Source organism: Cetorhinus maximus, chromosome 19, assembly GCF_964194155.1.
Source record: "Cetorhinus maximus chromosome 19, sCetMax3.hap1.1, whole genome shotgun sequence".
NCBI lineage: Eukaryota > Metazoa > Chordata > Chondrichthyes > Lamniformes > Cetorhinidae > Cetorhinus > Cetorhinus maximus.
The window spans coordinates 54345982-54365916 of record NC_135897.1 but is presented as its reverse complement, the minus strand read 5'-3'; the positions used below and the strand labels follow the sequence as shown (position 1 = coordinate 54365916).

The window sequence follows — 19935 nt, the reverse complement described above, 5'->3', positions numbered from 1 at the left end:
CAGTGAACACTGTTGGGGGAGAAGAAATTGGTGACTAGGGGAGGGGAAAGGACGGGGAAGCGCACAATGCAGTGAAACCAGACCATGCTTGCTAAATCGAAGTGAAACTAGAGTCATGGTGGATGAGGTCAGGTGCTGCATGGGAGTGTGATCATTGGGTGGGTGGAGATACAGGTCAGCTCAGCTGGACAACTGAAAGTGAACCCCAGCAGGCAGCATTGAAAATGCTCAGGACATTGAGATGAGTGTGAAACATGAATGAAATGCACGAGGTTCCGAAAGGCCCTGCCAATGCACACTCTTTTCCCTCCAGAATCACTCGTGGGCCAACTGCTCCCTCTGCGGTGACAGAGGATGAGGATCACAGGCAAAGGGGACTCAGAGGGAGAGGGCAGCCTCTGAGATTCCTCAGTGGATGACCCAGGGGCGTCCAGCTGTCACTCCTCCTCCTCTCGGGTGCCTGGGGACCCCAGTCTGATTCCTTGAGGGGAAGGAGCACCTGGAGGGACGCTGAGGTGCCCCGTTTCCCTCTCGTGTTGCCAATGCAGGAACTCGCCAAAGGTTACCATGATAGAGTGCAGGTCTGCACACATCTCTGCACTACTGGGCCAGAGTCTCCATAGCATCCACTATCTTCCCAATGGGGACCTCCATGCACGCACATGTGGGCACCACTTCATCAGAGAGTAGACAGATGCACTCTTCCAACTTGCATGCCACTCTTTTGAGGGCTTTCAACAGCACTGTGGATGAGTTGGAAGGTCAAATTCAGAGGTTCATCATCTGACTCGGACCTCACAGATGCCTCTTCCCCAGCAGTCCTCCGACTACCGGGGTGCTCGACTGCCCTACCTCCTCCTGTTGCAGACACCTGTCCGTGCGGTGACCACGAGATTGTGATTCTGAGCCTGCTCTAGATCTAGGACCCACCGAGGTCTGTGTCTCTGCACTGGTAGAGAGTGTGGGTAAGCGCTGTGACAGGTCTTCCGGGCTGCTTATATCCACCTCTTCACTGGAGGAAGTGCCCTCTTGGCTGGAGGTGAGAACGTGGATGGAGCTGAGGGACTGGCTGGCTGAGGGTGTTGATCGATTGGCAGAGCTCCCTGTGAACCAAAGTAGAGATAATTAGTGCATGGCATCAGAGTCAAAAGCAGGAGAGAGAGCACTCACAGTTCCATTCAAGGAGGGATGATGCAGTGCAGGATCCTCAAGCGGGTGTTCATTGCCGACCTCACCGTTGCCGCAGGCACGGTCCACATCCTCACCATACAGCACAGTGGCAAGCTGCTCAAAGTGAGTGAGGGGCCTAATGTTGGCCACTCCACCTGCGGTCTGGGCCTGCGCCCTGCTGATGTGAGCCAGCTTCTCCTGCTGATGGAGAGAGTGTGAGCGGGGCACATGGCACTGCATGGAATGTTTGTGTGGTGAGCAGAGCCATGGACAGGAATGAGGATGTACGCTCCAGAGGATATGAGCCTGATGGAGATGTGGGGCGGTGTGTGTGAGAGTTAGTGGTGTTGTCCCTTGAGGTGTAAGGTCCCTGTGGATGTGTGATGGGTTTATGAGTGTGTGAATTGAGAGTGATTAGAAGAGTGCGTTACCCTGAAGGAACAGATGAGACCATTCATCATGTAGCGGTACTGGGCGGCTGTCCTCTTTTGCAGGGCATTGGTGCTGACCACTGCTTGCCATGCTGGATTGGTGATGCCACTGCTCACCCTCTGGCCAGAGTGGGGCTGGAGGACATCACGGTGGGCCTCCATGGCATCCAAATGGCATTCCAATGACTTGTCATTAAACTGGGAGTGCAATCTTTTTGTCTTTCGTGGACATCTTTCCTGCAGCAGCCGTGGGCTGGAAGCACCGAGATGTGTGCACTTGGTTGGACTTTAAATATGGCGTCAAGCATGATGAAGCGTCTAGGTGATGGTGTGGCAGGTGAATGAGAGCTCGCCCACCATGGAAACGGCATGTTTTCTGGGAATGCATAAATAATGTGGCAAGTTTGGGATGATAGGGCGTGAAAACCCACCATCGCGGCCGGCAGGTATAACATTGTTTTACCCGCCTGCTAACCCATTTAGTGCAAATCTGGGACGATTCTTCCCAGAGATTCAAATCTTGAGTACAGCAATTTGATTGTAATTGACGCTGGTCTCTCTATTACATCATTATGTTTCATTCATGTAATTACCAGGATCCCACGGCTGGAATGGAGGTCAAAGCTTCTTCTTTTAAGTTAAATGTTTTCTTTTGTTTTATCAGACATATAAATGACAGAGATACTTCCTTGGAGCCAAAAAATGCAATCATTCATGAAATGATAAAGGCAGCCAAACGCCCCTCGATATATTACCTATTCATCACCAAAATAGGAACAGACAAGCGATGTCAGTTATAATTATTTTAAATTAAGTTCATTGATGTGTTCCTTGAAAAATGCTACAGGTTTTAATTTGAGATCAGATAATCACATGGGGCAGAATTTTGCCCTCGTCGGGCAGGCTTGTCAGGAGAGGTCGGGAAGCTAACCTCTACCCGCGATCGGGTCCCGACTGTGATTGCACACTGGCTGGCCAATTAAGACCCGCCCGGCGTGAACGCCAGCCGCTGAACGTTCAAGAAGGGGACAGGGGCCGGTTGACTGCCTGGACCAATGGCGACCCGGTGGCCGGTTCAAAAACCCGCGTCGGAGTTGCAGCAGCGACATGGCTGCAAATGAGGACGTAGACACCAGGTGGGAGGGGAGATCTTTGGGGCACTTGGCCCTCTGTTTTTCCGACGAGTGCCTCGCTGCCCTCCTGGAGGAGGTGGCTGCCAGAAGGGACACCCTTGTCCCCAGAGATGGGAGGAGGAGGTCACCACACCTCACCAAGAGGGCATGGGAGGAGGTGGCAGCCCGGGTGAGCTGCCACGACGTGGTGCAGTCCACCTGGGTGCAGTGTCGGAGGCGCTTCAGCGACCTGCTGCACTCAGGCAGGGTGACTACCACGTTGGCATGGGTCAGTATGTTGAGTTGTTTTGGGCTGGCCAACCCCCCACCGGGGAGCTCAGGGGTGTTAGAGTCTGAGCGCAAACTGTCAATCACGCCGGAGCTGGCTAAGGGGCTGAGCACTGGCTACTTTGACCGAGTGCCTTGTGCCTCAAGGACCATGACTCAGATATGCCCTGCAAGGTGCTCCTCAGCTGCGGTTGGCCAGGCTGCAATGGCGCTGCAGATAGAGAGTGGACTAATTAATGCTCCTCTGTCCTTTCAGAAGAAGACATCCCATAAAAATATTGAGAGGTCACGGACTGATGGAGGACCCCCACACCTCCTCATCCTCTCCTGGTACAAGCAGGAGGCCTTGGAGCTCGAGAGGCTCCATGCACCTCGATCAACCGGCTGCGGAGAGGCTGGGGTGTCAGACGAAGGTAAGAGTGCAGTGCACTGAGGTGAGAGTTTCAGATGCTGCAAATAATCTTGTGCAGTCTCATCATTGATGGGAGCCTCCAGACTGGATTCCTCATTGATCATTGAAAGACGATGGCACCATGATGCAGATCTCCATTGTCTCACCGGGGTTCCTGGCATGTTGGCAGTCAGAGAACTGCTGGGGACCAGGACGATGCTCAGTTGAAGGCTGATGTTTGGCCTCTGGAGTCATCCATTAGGTAACAGATGCTGGATGCCCAGCGGGGTGTGCGGGAGGATCTGGCGGAGATCCAAGAGGGTATGTGTGCCATGGTCTCCGTTCTGGAGGAGTCCCTGCAGAGTGTGAGCACTGTGTTGATCCTCAAGGCCGAGCGCAATGCCTCCTTCATGGAGAGAATGGCGACTCTCATAGAGAGGCTGCTCCAAGGACAGAATCAGGGGTTCCTAGGGTTGCGCTTGGACCTGCAAGTCCTCACACAGGCACTGACCTCAGCTGGTCAGTGCCCATGTGTGAGATGGATGGGGCACCCAGTGTCCCAGTGAGGTGCCCATCCATCAATGGTGAGCAAGGAGATCCAGAGCGACCTCACATTGGTGCACGACCTTGTTGTCCCTGCGGGCTCCTCTCAGGGCGCTCTGGATGATGACAGCAGCTCTTCCGCCCATCCACCAGTGACCGTGGCATCTAACAAGGCTGCAATGACTGGGGAGATGCCAGCCATGGCACTGGCTGCTCCCTCCCATGCAGGGCCAGCACAGGCTCCACTGGGCAGAGGACGGCCACCAAGGTCATCAAGGCCAACAAGACAGCAGAGTCAGCGGGCTGTCTACAATGCCGGTGCCAGTGAGGAGGGGGAGCACCTAGACGTAGCACCCGTAAATATAAGTTTAAAGCACCTTAAGCACAAGAGGGACTGGTCACAGGTGAGCTTTTGCTCCCCCATTTTGTTTTTCTTTTTTTAATCGTGTGACCAGCAACACCAGATATTGTTCTGTTCAATAATATGAGTTCCAACATTAAATTGCATTTGCTTTTGTGTTATTGGTCTGAGTATGCCTCATTTACCTTGTAGGTGCAGGGTAGGCCATTGTGTAATGCTGGATGTGGATGGCTCGAACCTTTATTGCACAGGCACTGAGTGTATCTGAGGGGGCCGAGGAAAGGGTCATTTCTGCGATCCAGGATGGAGGCGGCAGCCCTGACATGAGGTGGTAGTTCTTATTTGGCAGCCTAGCTGAAGGAGCGTTGGATCAAAGCGTCCCTGGTGTCCCTGCCTCCCTGGAGGTCACCAAGGTCTGCTCCAGGCCCTCAGCGTTCTCCTCACTGTGCTCCTCTTTTGACTCACTACTGGACTCGTCATCTGTTGCCCGTGCAGCTGCATCAGCGTCCTCTTCCTCCAGTGGATCCCCCCTTGCCTGTGCCAAATTGTGGAGAGCGCAGTGACACCCGCTCTGGGGGGTATTGCAGTGCAACACCTGAATGGTCCAGGTATCGGAAGCGCATCTTGAGAAGACCTATGGCTCTCCCTACCATTTCCCTTGTGGAGGCGTGGCTCCTGCTGCTGCTCCGCCTCTGTTCTTGGGTGGCGGAGAGGCGTCATGAGCCACCTTTTCAACGGATAGCCCTTGTCACCCAGCAGCCATCCATCCAGTAGGGCTGTAGCACTGAAGAGCCTCGGCACCTGAGAGCGTCTCAGGATGTAAGCATCATGGGAGCTGCCAGGGTACCTTGCACAGACTTGCAGAATCTGCATCCTGTGATCACACACTATCTGCACGTTCATGAAGTGGAATCCATTTCTGTTAATGAAGGCATCTGGCTGACCCACTGGTGCCTTGATGGCCACATGTGTGTAGTCAATGGCACCGTGGACAAGGGGGAACCCAGCAATCACTGCAAAGCCTCTGGCTCGCTCAGCCTGGCTGGCATCATCCGTACGGAAATAAATAAATGTGATCACCCACCTGAACAGAGCTTCTGTCACCAGCTTGACGCAACTGTGGACAGCTGATTGGGACACTCCACACAGATCGCCCACTGACCTCTGGAAAGAGCCAGAGGCATAGAAGTTGAGGGCCACTGTGACCTTCAGAGCCACTGGCATAGGGTGTCCACCCACACAGTCAGAGCTGATCTCAGGCCCGATCCTCTGACAAATGGAGGTCACATCTCCCTGGGGAGACGGAGCCTCCTTCGGCATTGCACATCGGACATATTGAGGTAGCTGAGTGGCTGCCTGTAAACCCTGGCAGCAGGATAGTGGCATCTTCTGTGGCCCCTTCTGCCTTGGACTGTCTGCTGGCCCTGTTCCCTTTGCGCCTGCGCCTCTCCTCCCACAGGTCCCTCCCCTGGAAGCTGCATTGGGACACCTGGCCTCCTCCCCCTTCTGCCCCTCTCATCCTCCTCAAGGAGGTGCCTCCAGCGGAGACCACAATCCCATTACCATGGTACGGGAAGGCTGCCTGATACCTGGAAGGGTCCACACGTTCCGAATCCTCAGGGGACCATGAAGACACCGATGAGTCCTGAAATGACACGTGGAAATGCTAAGAATGAAGCCCCGATCATAGATTAAGCTGACAAGTACCAATAAGCTACCAGCAGCAAGTTATCTCCAAAACTCCTCACTACTCATATTGACAATGCTGCTGACCCTTTTGATCCTGCTTGTGGATGAGGCTTTGCAAATTGTAGGCTGCTTGCCTGCCCGTTTTGCCTGTGCAACGAGCAAAAAATCGCACAGAAAACGTTAAATCGCCTTCAGTTGGGTTGTCAAGGGCCTTAACTGGTCTCTTAATTAATGGCGGGTGCCGCTCCGACTCCCACACGCGCCCACCAACTGAAATATCGCGTAAGTGCACGATGACCTCAGGATGCTTGCCCGGCGTCATCGCATGTCATTATATGCTCGTTCAGGTCGGGCACATGCCTGCCCGATGAGTGGAAAATTCTGCCCATGATTTTGTATAACATTCACTATATGCATATTCAATATATTTTATGACATTTTATTCTCCTCCATAAGTTTTCACAACTTCAGTGCAAAAAGGAAATAAAAAGCCTTAAAAAATCCCACATCTTGTGCTTTCTTTATAGACAATGATCGAGGCAGAATGGCTGGAGGCCACAAGGAAACAAATATGATCCTTAGGCTATTCAAGGATACAATTGTACAATGGGAAATGGTATGGAACAGTGTTGGTACTTCCGTGCATAGAAAATTATGATAATTGTAAAGTTAAATATTCCAATAACTAGACGCTGCATTTATTTCCTGACATATTTAATTAGTTTTCTAATTATCCCTCACCACAAACCATAATATGAAAAACATCTCAATTCATCTTTATGAGAAAACTATCCAAGCGCTGTGAGGGCCGTTTTGATTGATTCATTGTGTTCATTTCTTCCTCAGTATTTAAAAGTGCCCCTCATTCAATAGTCTGTTTTAGATTAGATCAAGTGGAGGCATTTTGGATTCTAACTGACCTTCTATCATCCCATAGCATATATTTCACAACAAAGTGCATCATCCAGCCATCTGTTTTTGTATTTGTATTTATTTGTCATTCGTCATTTGCTAGAGCAAGGCGCTGTACAGACTCTCATTACAAGAAGTCAATTTTATGAGTTAATGAAATCAAGGTGCCTGGAGAATAGCAGTTGGTCAGAAATCCTTTTAGTTCGTTATTAATATTTGTTTCACAACCAAGAAGTACCTCTTTAATAAGGCAGAAGACTCTGGCCACTTTCTTTGGAAGGACCTCAGCATGAACATAAGAAGATTGTACTCACCCTGATTGTCTTATGGTGTCAATCACACAGACATTTCAGCATCCACCCAAGGATGACAATACAAAATGTCAGAGAATCACAAAACAAGCTGTTAACATTTCCAATGATAGGTTGCTTATAAACTGAATTTAAATCGTACTGTCAAGAAAATTTCTTCTCGTGATACTTTTCTGCAGAGAGATTGTTGTTTCTTTGCTGTTGCCACCTTGATATGATCAGAAGGAACAAAATATGTTTTATTCCGTACCTAGTACATTTGAAATAAACTATTTCTTGCATTTTTCACATTCTACCGTTGGCATGCATCATTATAAATCTACAGAACAATTTATCTGATTAAAAGGTAAATGCAACTATTCACCACTGCTGTAACAATATGTGTACTAAATTCAGAGCAAAATAGATAGAAATATGTTATTATATGGGCTGAATGGTCTTCTTCTATGCTACAGTGACTCTAAGAGGATGCAGTGCAGTGCTGGGCAGCTGTTGTGCACAAAGCCAAAAGCTCCAGAATAAACTTTAAATTGACTCTGCTGTTGGCAGCCAGACTTCATTGGGTCAAATGTGCAGTTTCTGAGTGTTCCAGGTCATGATTCTAATGGACTAAAAAGATTCCTGACCAATTGCTATCATCCAGATCTATTGGTTTAATTATATCATAAAAATTGACTCTTGGAAATAGGATCTGCTTCTATGGCGCCAAAGTCCTTGTGCTAGCTAATTACAAATGACAAATAAATACAAACACAAAAACAGATAGCTGAATGATAAACTTTGTAGTGACCAATATGCTATTGAATGGTAGAAGGTAGGTCATGACACAAAATGTCCCACTGCCATCTGGTTCCTGCAAGCATACACATAGGCAACAAACATGGAAGGGAGAGTTAGGGATATTCTGGTGGATGACACCATCCCACTCGTCCTTCCTCAAATAATAACATCAGGTTGCAAGGGGGCATATACAACAACCGCCAGCCTCATCCCTATGTGAGATCTTGGTATAATTTCCAATAATTGGTTCCCATCTCCATTTTTAACATTTTGCTCACATTGTGCTTTGAAACTATTGATAAGAAATGTGGACTTCTTGATGCCTCAGGTATTTAAGCCATTGAGTATCTGAGTCACACAGAGTAGGAAGATCCCAAATCCAATCACTGATCTTTTCTAAGTTAGGAGATCTTATCTGTAGTGATCATTCATGATTCCTGTTCTTAATCATTATCCATTGACACTGGTAGAAACATGCATATATGGTCACCAGGTAAGGGTGCGAATGAGGTCAACTGTGATTTTGTCAACACTCACTGTCAAGATTCAGGTATATTTGATTGCTACTTGGGCAATATACCTGAGGGGAGCTGATGAATAATGGACCATAGAGTCAGGACCTTCTTGAAGTAAGAAACAAAAGATTGTGCCCTATTGTCATGACCATGGATCCTATCCCTGAATTACCTATGGACATATTGAACTTCTAAGTAAGACGCATTTTTCTTTTAAAAAAGGACATAGAAGCAAAAGCTGGCTGAGACTAAGGTAACCACTTGCTGGAAAATTCAAATGTGGATTACTTGACCAACTAGTTCAGAGGGAACATAATGTTGCACCTAGAAGGTGTGATACGGTCGACTTCAGATAGAGGCACTTCAAAGGAAGAGATACAATACAAACAACTAACCTTCTGTGGTTGTGGAGATAAAGGAAAATGATTATCATCTCAGCCGAAGCCGCCTCCTGTTGAGTTATATCCCAGATTGTGAACATGAAATGAGTTGAAAAGAAAACAGATCTGGGTGAAAGACATGTTTGTTTTTCCCTTCCAGGAACACACAAGAAAAGGGGTTTTTAGAAAAGCCAACTGCAATCCTAGCTCAGTTTGCTAGTCTGGGGTTCTGTTCTGATGTGTTGTAAAGGTCACAGCTGAAGAATATCAATTGGGCATCCCTGTGCTTGCAGGCAAAATAAAGCTCCTTCTCTGATTACTAGAAGCAAGTCACAATTCAGCAAAGACACAGTCAAAAAGGAAACAGGAAAACTCCTTTCAGCTAACCCGTAGAACCAAGAATCTCCAAAACCAACTGCTCAACTGCCAAAATCAGCGCGACTGGAATCACCCCAACTTAACAGTTGCAACATTTCACCGTCTACTCCTCACGGACAAGCCAAAATGATTGATTCATATATCTTTTTAACTTTTATTTTTAGACTCAATTTCTCATTTCTAACTTGTGTGTATGTGTGTTGCATTTTTATTATTTTTTCTTGCGTTTAGTAACTAATAAACTTACTCTTTCTTTGACTCAAGACAGCCTGGTTAAATTGGCCCCTTTTAAAACATAAATATATTTGGACTGGGAAAAGGTATCCACGAGGGAAGGGGTCCTTTTTAAACTAACCTTGTTGCACCCAACCGAGGGGGTTGAATATAGGAAGGGAGCCAGTTCATCCCTCCTCACCCGGGAGCATACCAAATTGAGGGATCTTGCCCGGGGACTGGCCATAACACTATGCACTCTCTTGTAGAAAACTATATATTCAGAGACAGCTTGATTGGAAAGAACGATCATTAGGTTTGAGGTTGGTATACATTCTAGCCCTGATTTTAATTTTGCAATGCGTAGGGAGCAGGGGTGAGGGGAATGGGGTACAACACACTTGGGAAGCCCATCTGTCAGTGGCTTTTAAACTAAGCTACCTCATTATAATTTTACTTCTGAGTTTCCCATCCAATCAGTGACAGTGGATGTGATGTGGACCCACATGACACAACATTAACTTCGGTATTTAAAGCCAAACATTCAAGTTCAAGGAGTTTGGAGTTGGGAAAAAGAGAGAAGCAAGTGGCAGAATGTAGTCCACATGTGCAAAGGGTGCAACTTGTTTCAGTGAAGCTTCCCTGGACATGCTGTTGGAGGCTGTGGGATTCAGGGAGGGAAACTGTTCCCTACCATCATGAAGAAAAAACCTGTGGCAGAGAGCAAGAATGTCAAGTTGTCAATCATGGAGGAAGTCAACAATAGGGACTATATACCACATATCTGGATTCAGTAGCAGAAGGCAGTGTGATGATTTAAGCAGGTGAGAACACTGCACATTGACCTACATCCTGTTGTGCACATAACCCCAACCCTCACTGTCCATTCTCAAGCTGACCCCATCACATCACTCACACACCCAATTAACCTTTCAGATGTGCCCATCCTTCTCTTCATATGCACTTATTCAAATCTCCATCTATCCATCCACAACTCCCATCATTATGCAAAGTCATCTCCCTCATAGTCACCTTCACCAAATGCAATTCATCATTTGCATGAATATATGCTATTGTACTCTTTCAGGGGTCACTTTTTTCCTACCTTGCAGGAGATTTTACTTTATTCGTTCTTGGGATGTGAGCATTGCTGGCAAGGTCAGCATTTGTTGCTCATCCCTAATTGCTCCTGAGAAGGTGGGGGTGAGCCGCCGCCTTGAACCACTGAAGTCCATGTGGCATAGATATACCCATGATGCTGTTAGGAAGGGAGTTCCTGGATTTTGACCCAATGACTGTGAAGGGACGGTGATAAAGTTCCAAGTCAGGATGGTATGTGACCTGGAAGGGAACTTGATACTGATGTTCCCATATGGTTGTTGCCCTCATTCTCCTAGGAGGCAAAGATTGTGGATTTGGAAGGTGCAGCTGAAAGAGGCTTGGCAAGTTAGTGCAGTGCATCTTGTTGATGGTACACACTGCTACACCTATGCATTGGTGGTGGAGGGACTGAACGTTTAAGTTGGAGTATAGGGTACCAATCAAGCAGGCTGCTTTGCCTGGGATGATATCATGTTTCTTGAGTGTTGTTGGAGCTGCACTCATCCAGACAAGTCAGGAATATTCCATCACACTCCTGACGTGTGCCTTGTAGATGGTGGACAGGTTTTGGGGAGGCAGGGGGTGAGTTACTCACTGAAGAACTCCCAGTTTCTGACCTGCTTGCAGAGCCACAGCATTTACATGGTTGGTCCAGTTCAGTTTCCGGTCAATGGTAACCTGGGGATGTTGACAATGGGGGATTCAGTGATGGTAATGCCTTTGAATACCAAGGGGAGATGGTTAGATTCTCTCTTGTTGGAAATGGCCATTGCCTGGCATTTGTGTGGCACGAATGTTACTTGCCACTTGTTAGCCCTAGCCTGAATGTTATCCAGGTCTTGCTGCATGTGAGCACAGACTGTTTCAGTATCAGAAAGTTGCGAACTTAACACAATATGTAATCATCAGTAAAATCACCAACTCTGACCTTATGTTGAAGGGAAAGTCATTGATGATATATGTGCTTGAGCCTAGGACACTAGACTGAGGAACTCCTGCAGCGAGGTCCTGGGCTGAGATGATTGGCCTCCAACAAGCAAAATCATCTTCTTTTGCGCTAGGTATGGCTCCAACCAGAGGAAAGCTTTCCCCCTGATACCCATTAACTTTAATTTTGCTAAGACTCCTTAATGTCACACTTGGTCAAATGCTGCCTTGATATCAAAGACAGTAAGTCTCATCTCACCTCTGGAATTCAGCTGTTGTGTCTATGTTTTGACTGAGGCTGTAATGAGGTCTGGAGCTGAATGGCCCCGGCAGAACCCAAACTGAGCATCGGTGAGCAGATTGTTGCTGACTAAGTGCCACTTAATAGCACTGTCGATGACCCCTTCCATCATTTTGCTCCAAACATCTTGCAACTGACATGAGCAGTGGTGGAGCTGCTGGAGATCAATGGTGTTTTGGTATCCATTGGAGAGGGGGGGCTTCCAGCACCCTGAAAACACAATGAAATAAAACTAACCACATGTCACACAGGATTCAATCATGTTGACTTATTTCAACAACAAATGAAACATGACCATCATCATATTGACTGCTTGCAACATTTTCTAACCTTACCAGGACAAAGTTTTTTAAAATCTCCACAAGGCTTTCATGCATGCAGCAGCAGTCATTGGAGGTGGCTGACAACGTTTCCTCAAAGGAAGTGAGTCCTCCTAAGTGTGAACTGTAACACAACTCATGCAGACAATACACCAGCTCAGACACTCACACTTTGGTGGGACCAGTAAAGGCAGATAGTTGGGGTTCCACCTAGTGATTCACACTTCACAAGTGAGGAAGAGTAAATGGTGCCAATAAGGACAGTAGTGGAGAGTCTGTATTGGAGGGTTAGTTCTCTCCAAGTTCTGCTCACCTGGATACAGATGCTGTATCTCGGAGGCTATTGAAGAAGAGGAGAGTCATTGAGTAGCAGCAGACAATGTGTGATGCATTGGCACAAGGGTGTCTGAGAACATCTTGCCCTGATCAGCTTTTGTTCTTTATTACATTTACATAAATGTTATTCCTTTTCACCACTGTTACGACCAGGCGAGGAGGTGTCAAATGACTCCCCTAATTGTCCTCTCCTTGTTTGACCACAACAGGTTTTTTTTGTTTGAAAAGGATATACTTACCAATTCAGCAAGCATTTAACTATTTATGTGCTGTGATCATAACATAACCAATCGGACATTTTTTTTTGAATTTAATAAAGAAAGGGATTAGCTTTATTATATTTAAACAGGTCAAAGTAAAATAATAATGTACACCCCAACTTTCACACACACACAGACACACACACAGGGCAAAATTTTTAGCTCAGCGGGTGGCGCGCGCCCGACCCGTCCAAGTGTCCAAGTATAAAATGATGTGTGCGTTGACACGGACGAGTGTCCCGACGTCAACATGTAGTCACGTGCTATTTCATTCAGCAGGCATGCGCTGGAGTCGGCAGCATGCCCGCCAACAACTAAAAGGCCTGTTAAGGCCATCAAGAAGGTAATTGAACGAAATTTTTCGCTGCTCGTCCAACCTTACAGTTGGTGGTCAAGCAAAAAGGCCAAGCGGCCTTTGCATTTTTTAGGAAACCTCATCCACGGGCGGGATGAGGTTTCCTAAAGCAAATAAAAATAAAATTAAAATTTTTAAATTTAATTAATAACATGTCCCTGCTCATGTGACAGGGCATGTTTTATAACCTTTTTAATTTCTTTATAAATCTTTAAAAAACTCTTCATCTCCCTGAGGCAGCTCTGTGTCTCAGGGATATTCTGAAACGTGCACTCATGCGTATGCGCGAAGATCGCACTCACCCCACTCGCTCTCCTGCCCTCACTCACACAGGCAGCGCTGAGCACTGCCGCTCACGTTTCACGCTGGGCGATCCTTAATTGGCCCTCCAGCGTGGAATCGCCTTTCGACCTCGTTTGCGGGCGGTGGTCTGCCCCCATTGAGCCCACCTGACAAGGGCAGGATTCTGCCCATGAAGCTCTCATACACACAAATACAGATTACAGTGTGGGGAAGGATATGTTGCCCAAATTAGACTCTATAAAATGTAGAAGATTGTACAGTTTGGTGATTCGGCTGGCTTTAGGCTTTTGTTTGGTGGTCCCAATTCTTCCAGTCTAAAAGTCTTGCCAGTTGATTTGATTGCTATCCTGGAGACAGTAGTGCTGGGCTGGATTTCTTTTAAGATGTCCCTGGGCAGGATTTTCCCGTCGGCGAGCGGGGAGTGGGGCCCGCTCCCCGACGCGTAAAATGACGCGCGGTGATGTTGGGCGGAACTCCCGACATCACCATGCCCCTTTTAAATTTTCAGGTAGGTGGGGGCTTTAAAGTGCTTTGGGTACAACTACAGCTATCCCAGTTATACTGGCTGAGAGCACTGTGGACCAATCTCCTTTCAAGTCCTTGAGGTGAGGGTACATTTCATGGAGCCAGGTCAGAGGGGGAATGATGGGGGTAGAAGTCTGAGGTGGGGAGCTGATGGTTCTGAAGGATTGCTTCAGCCCCCTCAAATGCTGCTGTGTAATCACCTTTGTTACACTGGCAAGTTTCAGGAAGCTCAGGAAAATGTGGACTCAACACTGAAGTGAAAACACTTTTGCTCTACTTCAGGAGGTAGAATATGGAAATAGGCAACATGCCTCTCTTGAGGGGGTTGCACATAGGCAGATTAACCCACTGGAGTCAAATGCAATAGTTGGCTTCCTGATGTGCTGTCAATTTTGCCAATTTTAACCCCATTCACCTGAACTCAAACCCACGTGCTCTGCTAAATTAAAATTCAGTCCTTTATTTTCACACTTGTCATTAATAGTAAGAAAGGAACTCAGGTAAGACTGACTGTCATTATATGTAGAGGACATGAAAGGGAGATTGGATAAGATATTGGGCTGCTAGTTTTAGAATCACTGTGAGTGATCTAATGGGAGATTTAGAAGTGTAGGCTAGATGGCTGAATGGTGTTCTGCCCAAAATATTTATATCTTATGATGCAAGTTTTGCTTTTAAAGTCTCGGCCTCCTGCTGAGGTTCACAGATGCCAGTCTTCAGCCATTTCGATTCATTCCACATAATATCAAGGAACGGCTGAAGGCACTGGATACAGCAAAGTCTCTGGGACCTGGCAACATCCCGGCTGTAATACTGAAAACTTGTGCTCCAGAACTAGCTGTGCCCTTAGCCAAGCTGTTCCAGTACAGCTACAACACTGACATCTATCTGGCAATGAGGAAAATTTCCCAGGTATATCCTACCCACAAAAAGTAGGACAAATCCAATCTAGCCAATTATAGCCCCGTCAGTTGACTTTCAAACATAAACAAGATGATGGAAGGTGTCTTCAACCATGCTATCAAGCAGCACTTACTCATCAATAACCTGCTCACGATGTTCAGTTTGGATTCCCTCAGAACTGCTGCAGCCCTCATTACAGCATTGATCCAAACATGGTTGAAAGAGTTAAATTCCAGTAATGAGGTGAGAGTGACTGCTCTTTACATCAAGACAGCATTAAGCTGTGTGTGACATCAAGGACCCCTAACAAAATTGAAATCAAGGGAATCAGGGAAAAACTCTCTACTGGTTGGAGTCATAACTAGCGCAAAGAAAATTGATTGTGATTGTTGGAGGCCAGTCATCTCAGACCCAGGACATCACTGCAGGAGTTCCTCAGGGTAGTGTCCTCGCCCAACCATCTTCAGCTGCTTCATCAATGACCTTCCCTCCATCATAAAGTCAGAAATGTGGATGTTTGCTGATGATTACACAATGTTCAGTTCAATTCGCGACTTCTCAGATACTGAAGCAGTCCATGCCTGCCTGTAGCAAGACCTGGACAACATATGGGCTTTGTCAGATAAGTAGCAAATAGCTTTTAGGCCACAAAAGTGTCAGGCAATATCATCTCCAACAATCAATGGCATTACTATCACTGAATCTCCCACCAACAACGTCCTGGGGGTTACTGTTGTCATAAAACATACCTGGGCCAGCCATATAAATACTGTGGCTACAAGAGCAGGTCAGATACTGTGAATTCTGGAGTGGGTAACTCACCTCCTTATTCCCCAAAGCCATCACAGATTAGGAATGTAAGGGAATAGTCTCCACTTGCCTGGATGAGTGCAGCTCCAACAACAATAAAGAAGCTCAACACCATCCAATCAAGCCTGCTTGATTGACACTCCATCCATCACAGTGACGACTCACTAAGGCTCCTTAAACAGCATCTTCCAAACCCGTGAGCTCTACCACCCAGATGAACAAAGGGATGCATGGGAACATCACCACCTGCAAGGGGATCCTTTCAAGTCACACAACATCCTCACTTGGAACTATATAACTACTCCCTCACTATTGATGAGTCAAAATCTTGGAATTCCCTCCCTAATATCACTGTGGGTGTACCTACACTACATGGACTACAGTGATTCAAGAACATGGCTCACCACTACCTTCTCAAGGGCAATTAGGGATGGGCAATAAATGCTGCCCTTGCCAGTAATGCTCACATTCCATGAAAGAATGAAAAGAATACCTGAAGAAAAATTTCTATTATACCATTTCATAGGTAAAGAAAACATATGGAGTGAATGGAGAAAAATATGTGATTCTGATTGAATTAAAGGAAATGCAGCATTGTGATGGTTAAGTTTTTTTTCCAGGCAAGTGTAAGTTACTGTTTCATTTCATTGCACATAAACACATGCATGCATGCACATCTGCACAAGCGGAATTTAATGTACAATAATATTTGTATCAGGTAACTGGTTTGCCTCACAATATCCTCAGGGTTGCTTTTAAACTTGATACATGTTATGACTCATAAGGACTGCACCTACAGTAAGAAAACTTGTGGTAGTAATTATAATAAAAAGTTATGATAATTCTGAAGACAACAGCAGATTATCTGGGTCTCATTTTTGAGCACCACAGGGTATATTTCAGGAATCAGTAAATCCTCCAGGGAACTAATCAAGAAAAATTGTTAAATTAAATGAAAAGTCGGAAATTAACAATGGCTTTTAGTTTTTGTTTACAAAAAGCTTTTATTACTTTATTTTCCCCTTTACATACATATAATAAACAGTATCCAAGAAGGTTTCAGATGGTTTGTACAAATTCCATTGCTACTCAATTAGCTCAGAGGTACTTAATTGCATTATCGGAAAAATATTTAAAATAAGAAAACTTATTCAAATACGTCTATTGAATGCTACACCACAGTTTAGCCTTGGAAAGGACATTTACCAGAATTATACCAAGGTTGAGGAACCTGTTATATTGGAGAAACTAGAGAAACTGGGATTGTTCTTCTTAGAGCAGAGAAAGTTAAAGTAAGAATTAACGTTCAAATATTATGAGGGGTTTTGACAGAGTAAAGCAGGAGAAACTGTTTCCACAGGCAGCTAGGTAAAAATATATTGATTTAAGATAACTGGCAAAAGGACTAGAGGGAAGATGAGTATTTTTTATGCAGCAAATTGTTATGGTCTGGAATGCACTGCCTGAAAGGGTGGCAGAGGCAGATTCAATTTTAATTTTCCATAGGGAATTGGATATAGACTTAAAAAGGAAAATTTGCAGGATTGTGGGGGAAAAGTGGGAGAGTGGGATAATTAGACAGTTCTTTCAAAGAACTGGCACAGGCACAATGGGTCAAATAGCCTCCTTCTGTGTTATAAGATGCTATGATTAGAAAATAAATATCTGACAGATGGAAAAGGCATTTTGTCTTTGGCAGAAACAAGAAGGAATGTGTGAGAATTGAATGAGGCTGAATAGATGATGAATGCTCTTTATATTAAAATGATATATGTGTGAAGCTGCTTGGGATAATACTGGCTAGCTCTAAGCAACAACAAAGGTAGTTTCCAGTGAGCATCATGTCAACATGATTAACTATGATGTAATTTATGAGAAGAATCTTTGTAGATGCTACAGCAAAAAATTATGCCTGATAATGACAATATAAAAGCAAGAATTTATTTTGTTCACAATATTGTTTTAAAGGATCAATGATTTTAAATCATTATTGTATTTCCTCTAAACTCTCAAAAGATCAGTGAGTTGTACACTGCACGTGTTTAAGGTTTTAAATGCATATTTTATTCCAAGAAAAAAATAAGTCATGGATGTTCATGCTTAGCAATGTAAAATACTTTCTTTGGTGCATTTACAACATGTCAAATACTGAGACTTCCATTGGTTTAAGAAAAGACACATACTAGATGAGCTAATATGCTGTATGAGAAATGTACAATGCAGGTAGCGTGAAATTGGAATTCCCTATCCTTTATCTTCTCCATCACTATCTAATTCTGCTTCAATGGCATCTCTTATCTCAATTTCTGCACCTATCACTGATGTTCCCATTCATGCCCTTGTTAGCCCTAGGCTCAATCACTTCAATGGTTTCCAAGCTGCAGGCCTACCTCATGCACCCTCTAAAACTTTGCTGCGCATATCCTATCCTCTTTGTGTCATGTTTACTCATCACTCCAATTGTCTTCCAGTCCCATAACAGCCTCAAATTTAAAGTCCTTGTCCTTGTCTTTTAAATCCCACTCCTCCCTATCTTTGTAAATTTATCCAGTACAACAACCATTCTGCCTGTCCTAGAAATTGTTCCACTGACCCCGGCTCCTTTTACACTTAACTCTTCTTTCACTTCATCATTCATTGGTGGTCTTTTGTTCAGCTGTCCAGGTCCCAATCTTCGAAATTCCATAAAGCCCTCTGTTTCCCTACTTGCCTCTACTCCTTTAAAACCTTTTTAAAATCAACTCCTTTGATCAAACTCTTGATTGCAGCCCCTAATCTATCATTCTAGTGTTGGAATTTTGTTTTCCTTCATTGGATATAGGCTTGGCTGGCAAGACCAGCGTTTATCTCCCATCCCTAATTGCCCACAAGAAGGTGGTGATGAGCCACTTACTTGATCTGTTACAGTCCATGTGGAGTAGGTACCCACACAATTCTGTACGGGGGGTGTCCCAGGATTTTGACCCAGTGATGATGAATGACCAGTGGTATATTTCCAAGTCAGGATAGTGTGTGACTTGGAGGAGAACTTGGAGGTGGTGGTGTTCTCATGTGCCTGCTGCTCTTGTCTTTCTAGATGGTTGAGGTTACAGGTTTGGGAAGTGTTATTGAAGGGGCCTTAGAAAGTTGCTGCAGCACACCTTGTAGATGGTACACACTGCAGACATGGTCCACTGATGGTGGAGGGAATAAATATTTAAGGTAGTCAATGGGTTACCAATCAAGCGGGCTGCTTTGTCCTGGATGGTGTTGAGGTTCGTGAATGTTGTTGGAGCTGAACTCATTCAAGCAAGTGCAAGAGTAACAACTGATGCCATTCTTTTTTTATATTAATTCGTGGGATGTGGGCACACAGGCAAGGTCAACATTTTTTGCTTATTCATAACTGCCCTTGAAAAGGTGCCAGAGATTCATCTTAGAAACAGAAACATAGAACAGCGTAGGCCATTCAGCCCTTCGAGCCTACTCCGTCATTCTATATGATCATGGCTGATCCTCTATCTCAACACCATATTCCCGCTTTCTATCCAAACCCCTTGATGCCCCTAATATCCAAAAAATGATCAATTTCTTTCTTGAATATACTCTGTGACCCAGCCTCCACAGCCTTCTGTGGTAGAAAATTCTACCGGTTGATCACCATCTGAGTGAAGAAATGTTTCCTCATCTCAGTCCTAAATGGCCTGCCCTATAGCCTGAGACTGTGGCCCCTGGTTCTAGACTCCCCAACCAGGGGAAACATCCTCCCTGCATCTAGTCTGTCTGGTCCTGTTAGAATTTTATACGTTTCACGTATACATTTCACATATACGTGAAGTGCTGTAGTCCATGTGGTGTAGGTACACCCACAGTGCTAATAGGGAAGTTGTTCCTTGATTTTGTTCTAGTGATGATGAATGAGCGGTGGTATATTTCCAAGTCAGGATGGCGTGTGACTTGGAAGGGATCTCTCATATGCCTTTTGTCCTTGTTATTATAGGTGGTCAGGGTCATGGATTCTCATTAAAAGCACAATATAAATGCAAATTCTTGTTGATATCATAAATTATCAGTTCTCACCACTTCGGCATCCTCAGAGGGGTGGAGGCTTAGGTTTGTGCTGAGGCATTGGAAAAAAACATATGAAATGATAGATACGAACATAACTTTAGTGAAATATGTGGTAAAACATCATAAATCAAAAGTTAGGTAAGCTGGTTACAATTAAAACTTAATGTGCCAGTTGTTTTAAGCTCCAGCTGTATCCGTGTAAGAATCGATTACCATGAGGAAGAACTGTATGTCTCAGTGACTCTATTCAAACACCAATAGGTTCACTAA

General features: G+C 45.3%; 1 long non-coding RNA gene across 2 annotated transcripts in view; it reads left to right on the top strand.

Moving 5' to 3' along the window:
* Positions 1–9510, top strand: part of LOC144694198 (uncharacterized) — a 46474-nt gene extending 36964 nt beyond the window's left edge. For both annotated transcript variants that reach the window (XR_013579675.1, XR_013579674.1), the window contains 2 exons: positions 6513–6611; positions 9055–9510. This is a non-coding gene — a long non-coding RNA (uncharacterized LOC144694198). The remainder of the gene's footprint in view (positions 1–6512; positions 6612–9054) is intronic.
* Positions 9511–19935: the final 10425 nt, after the last annotated feature.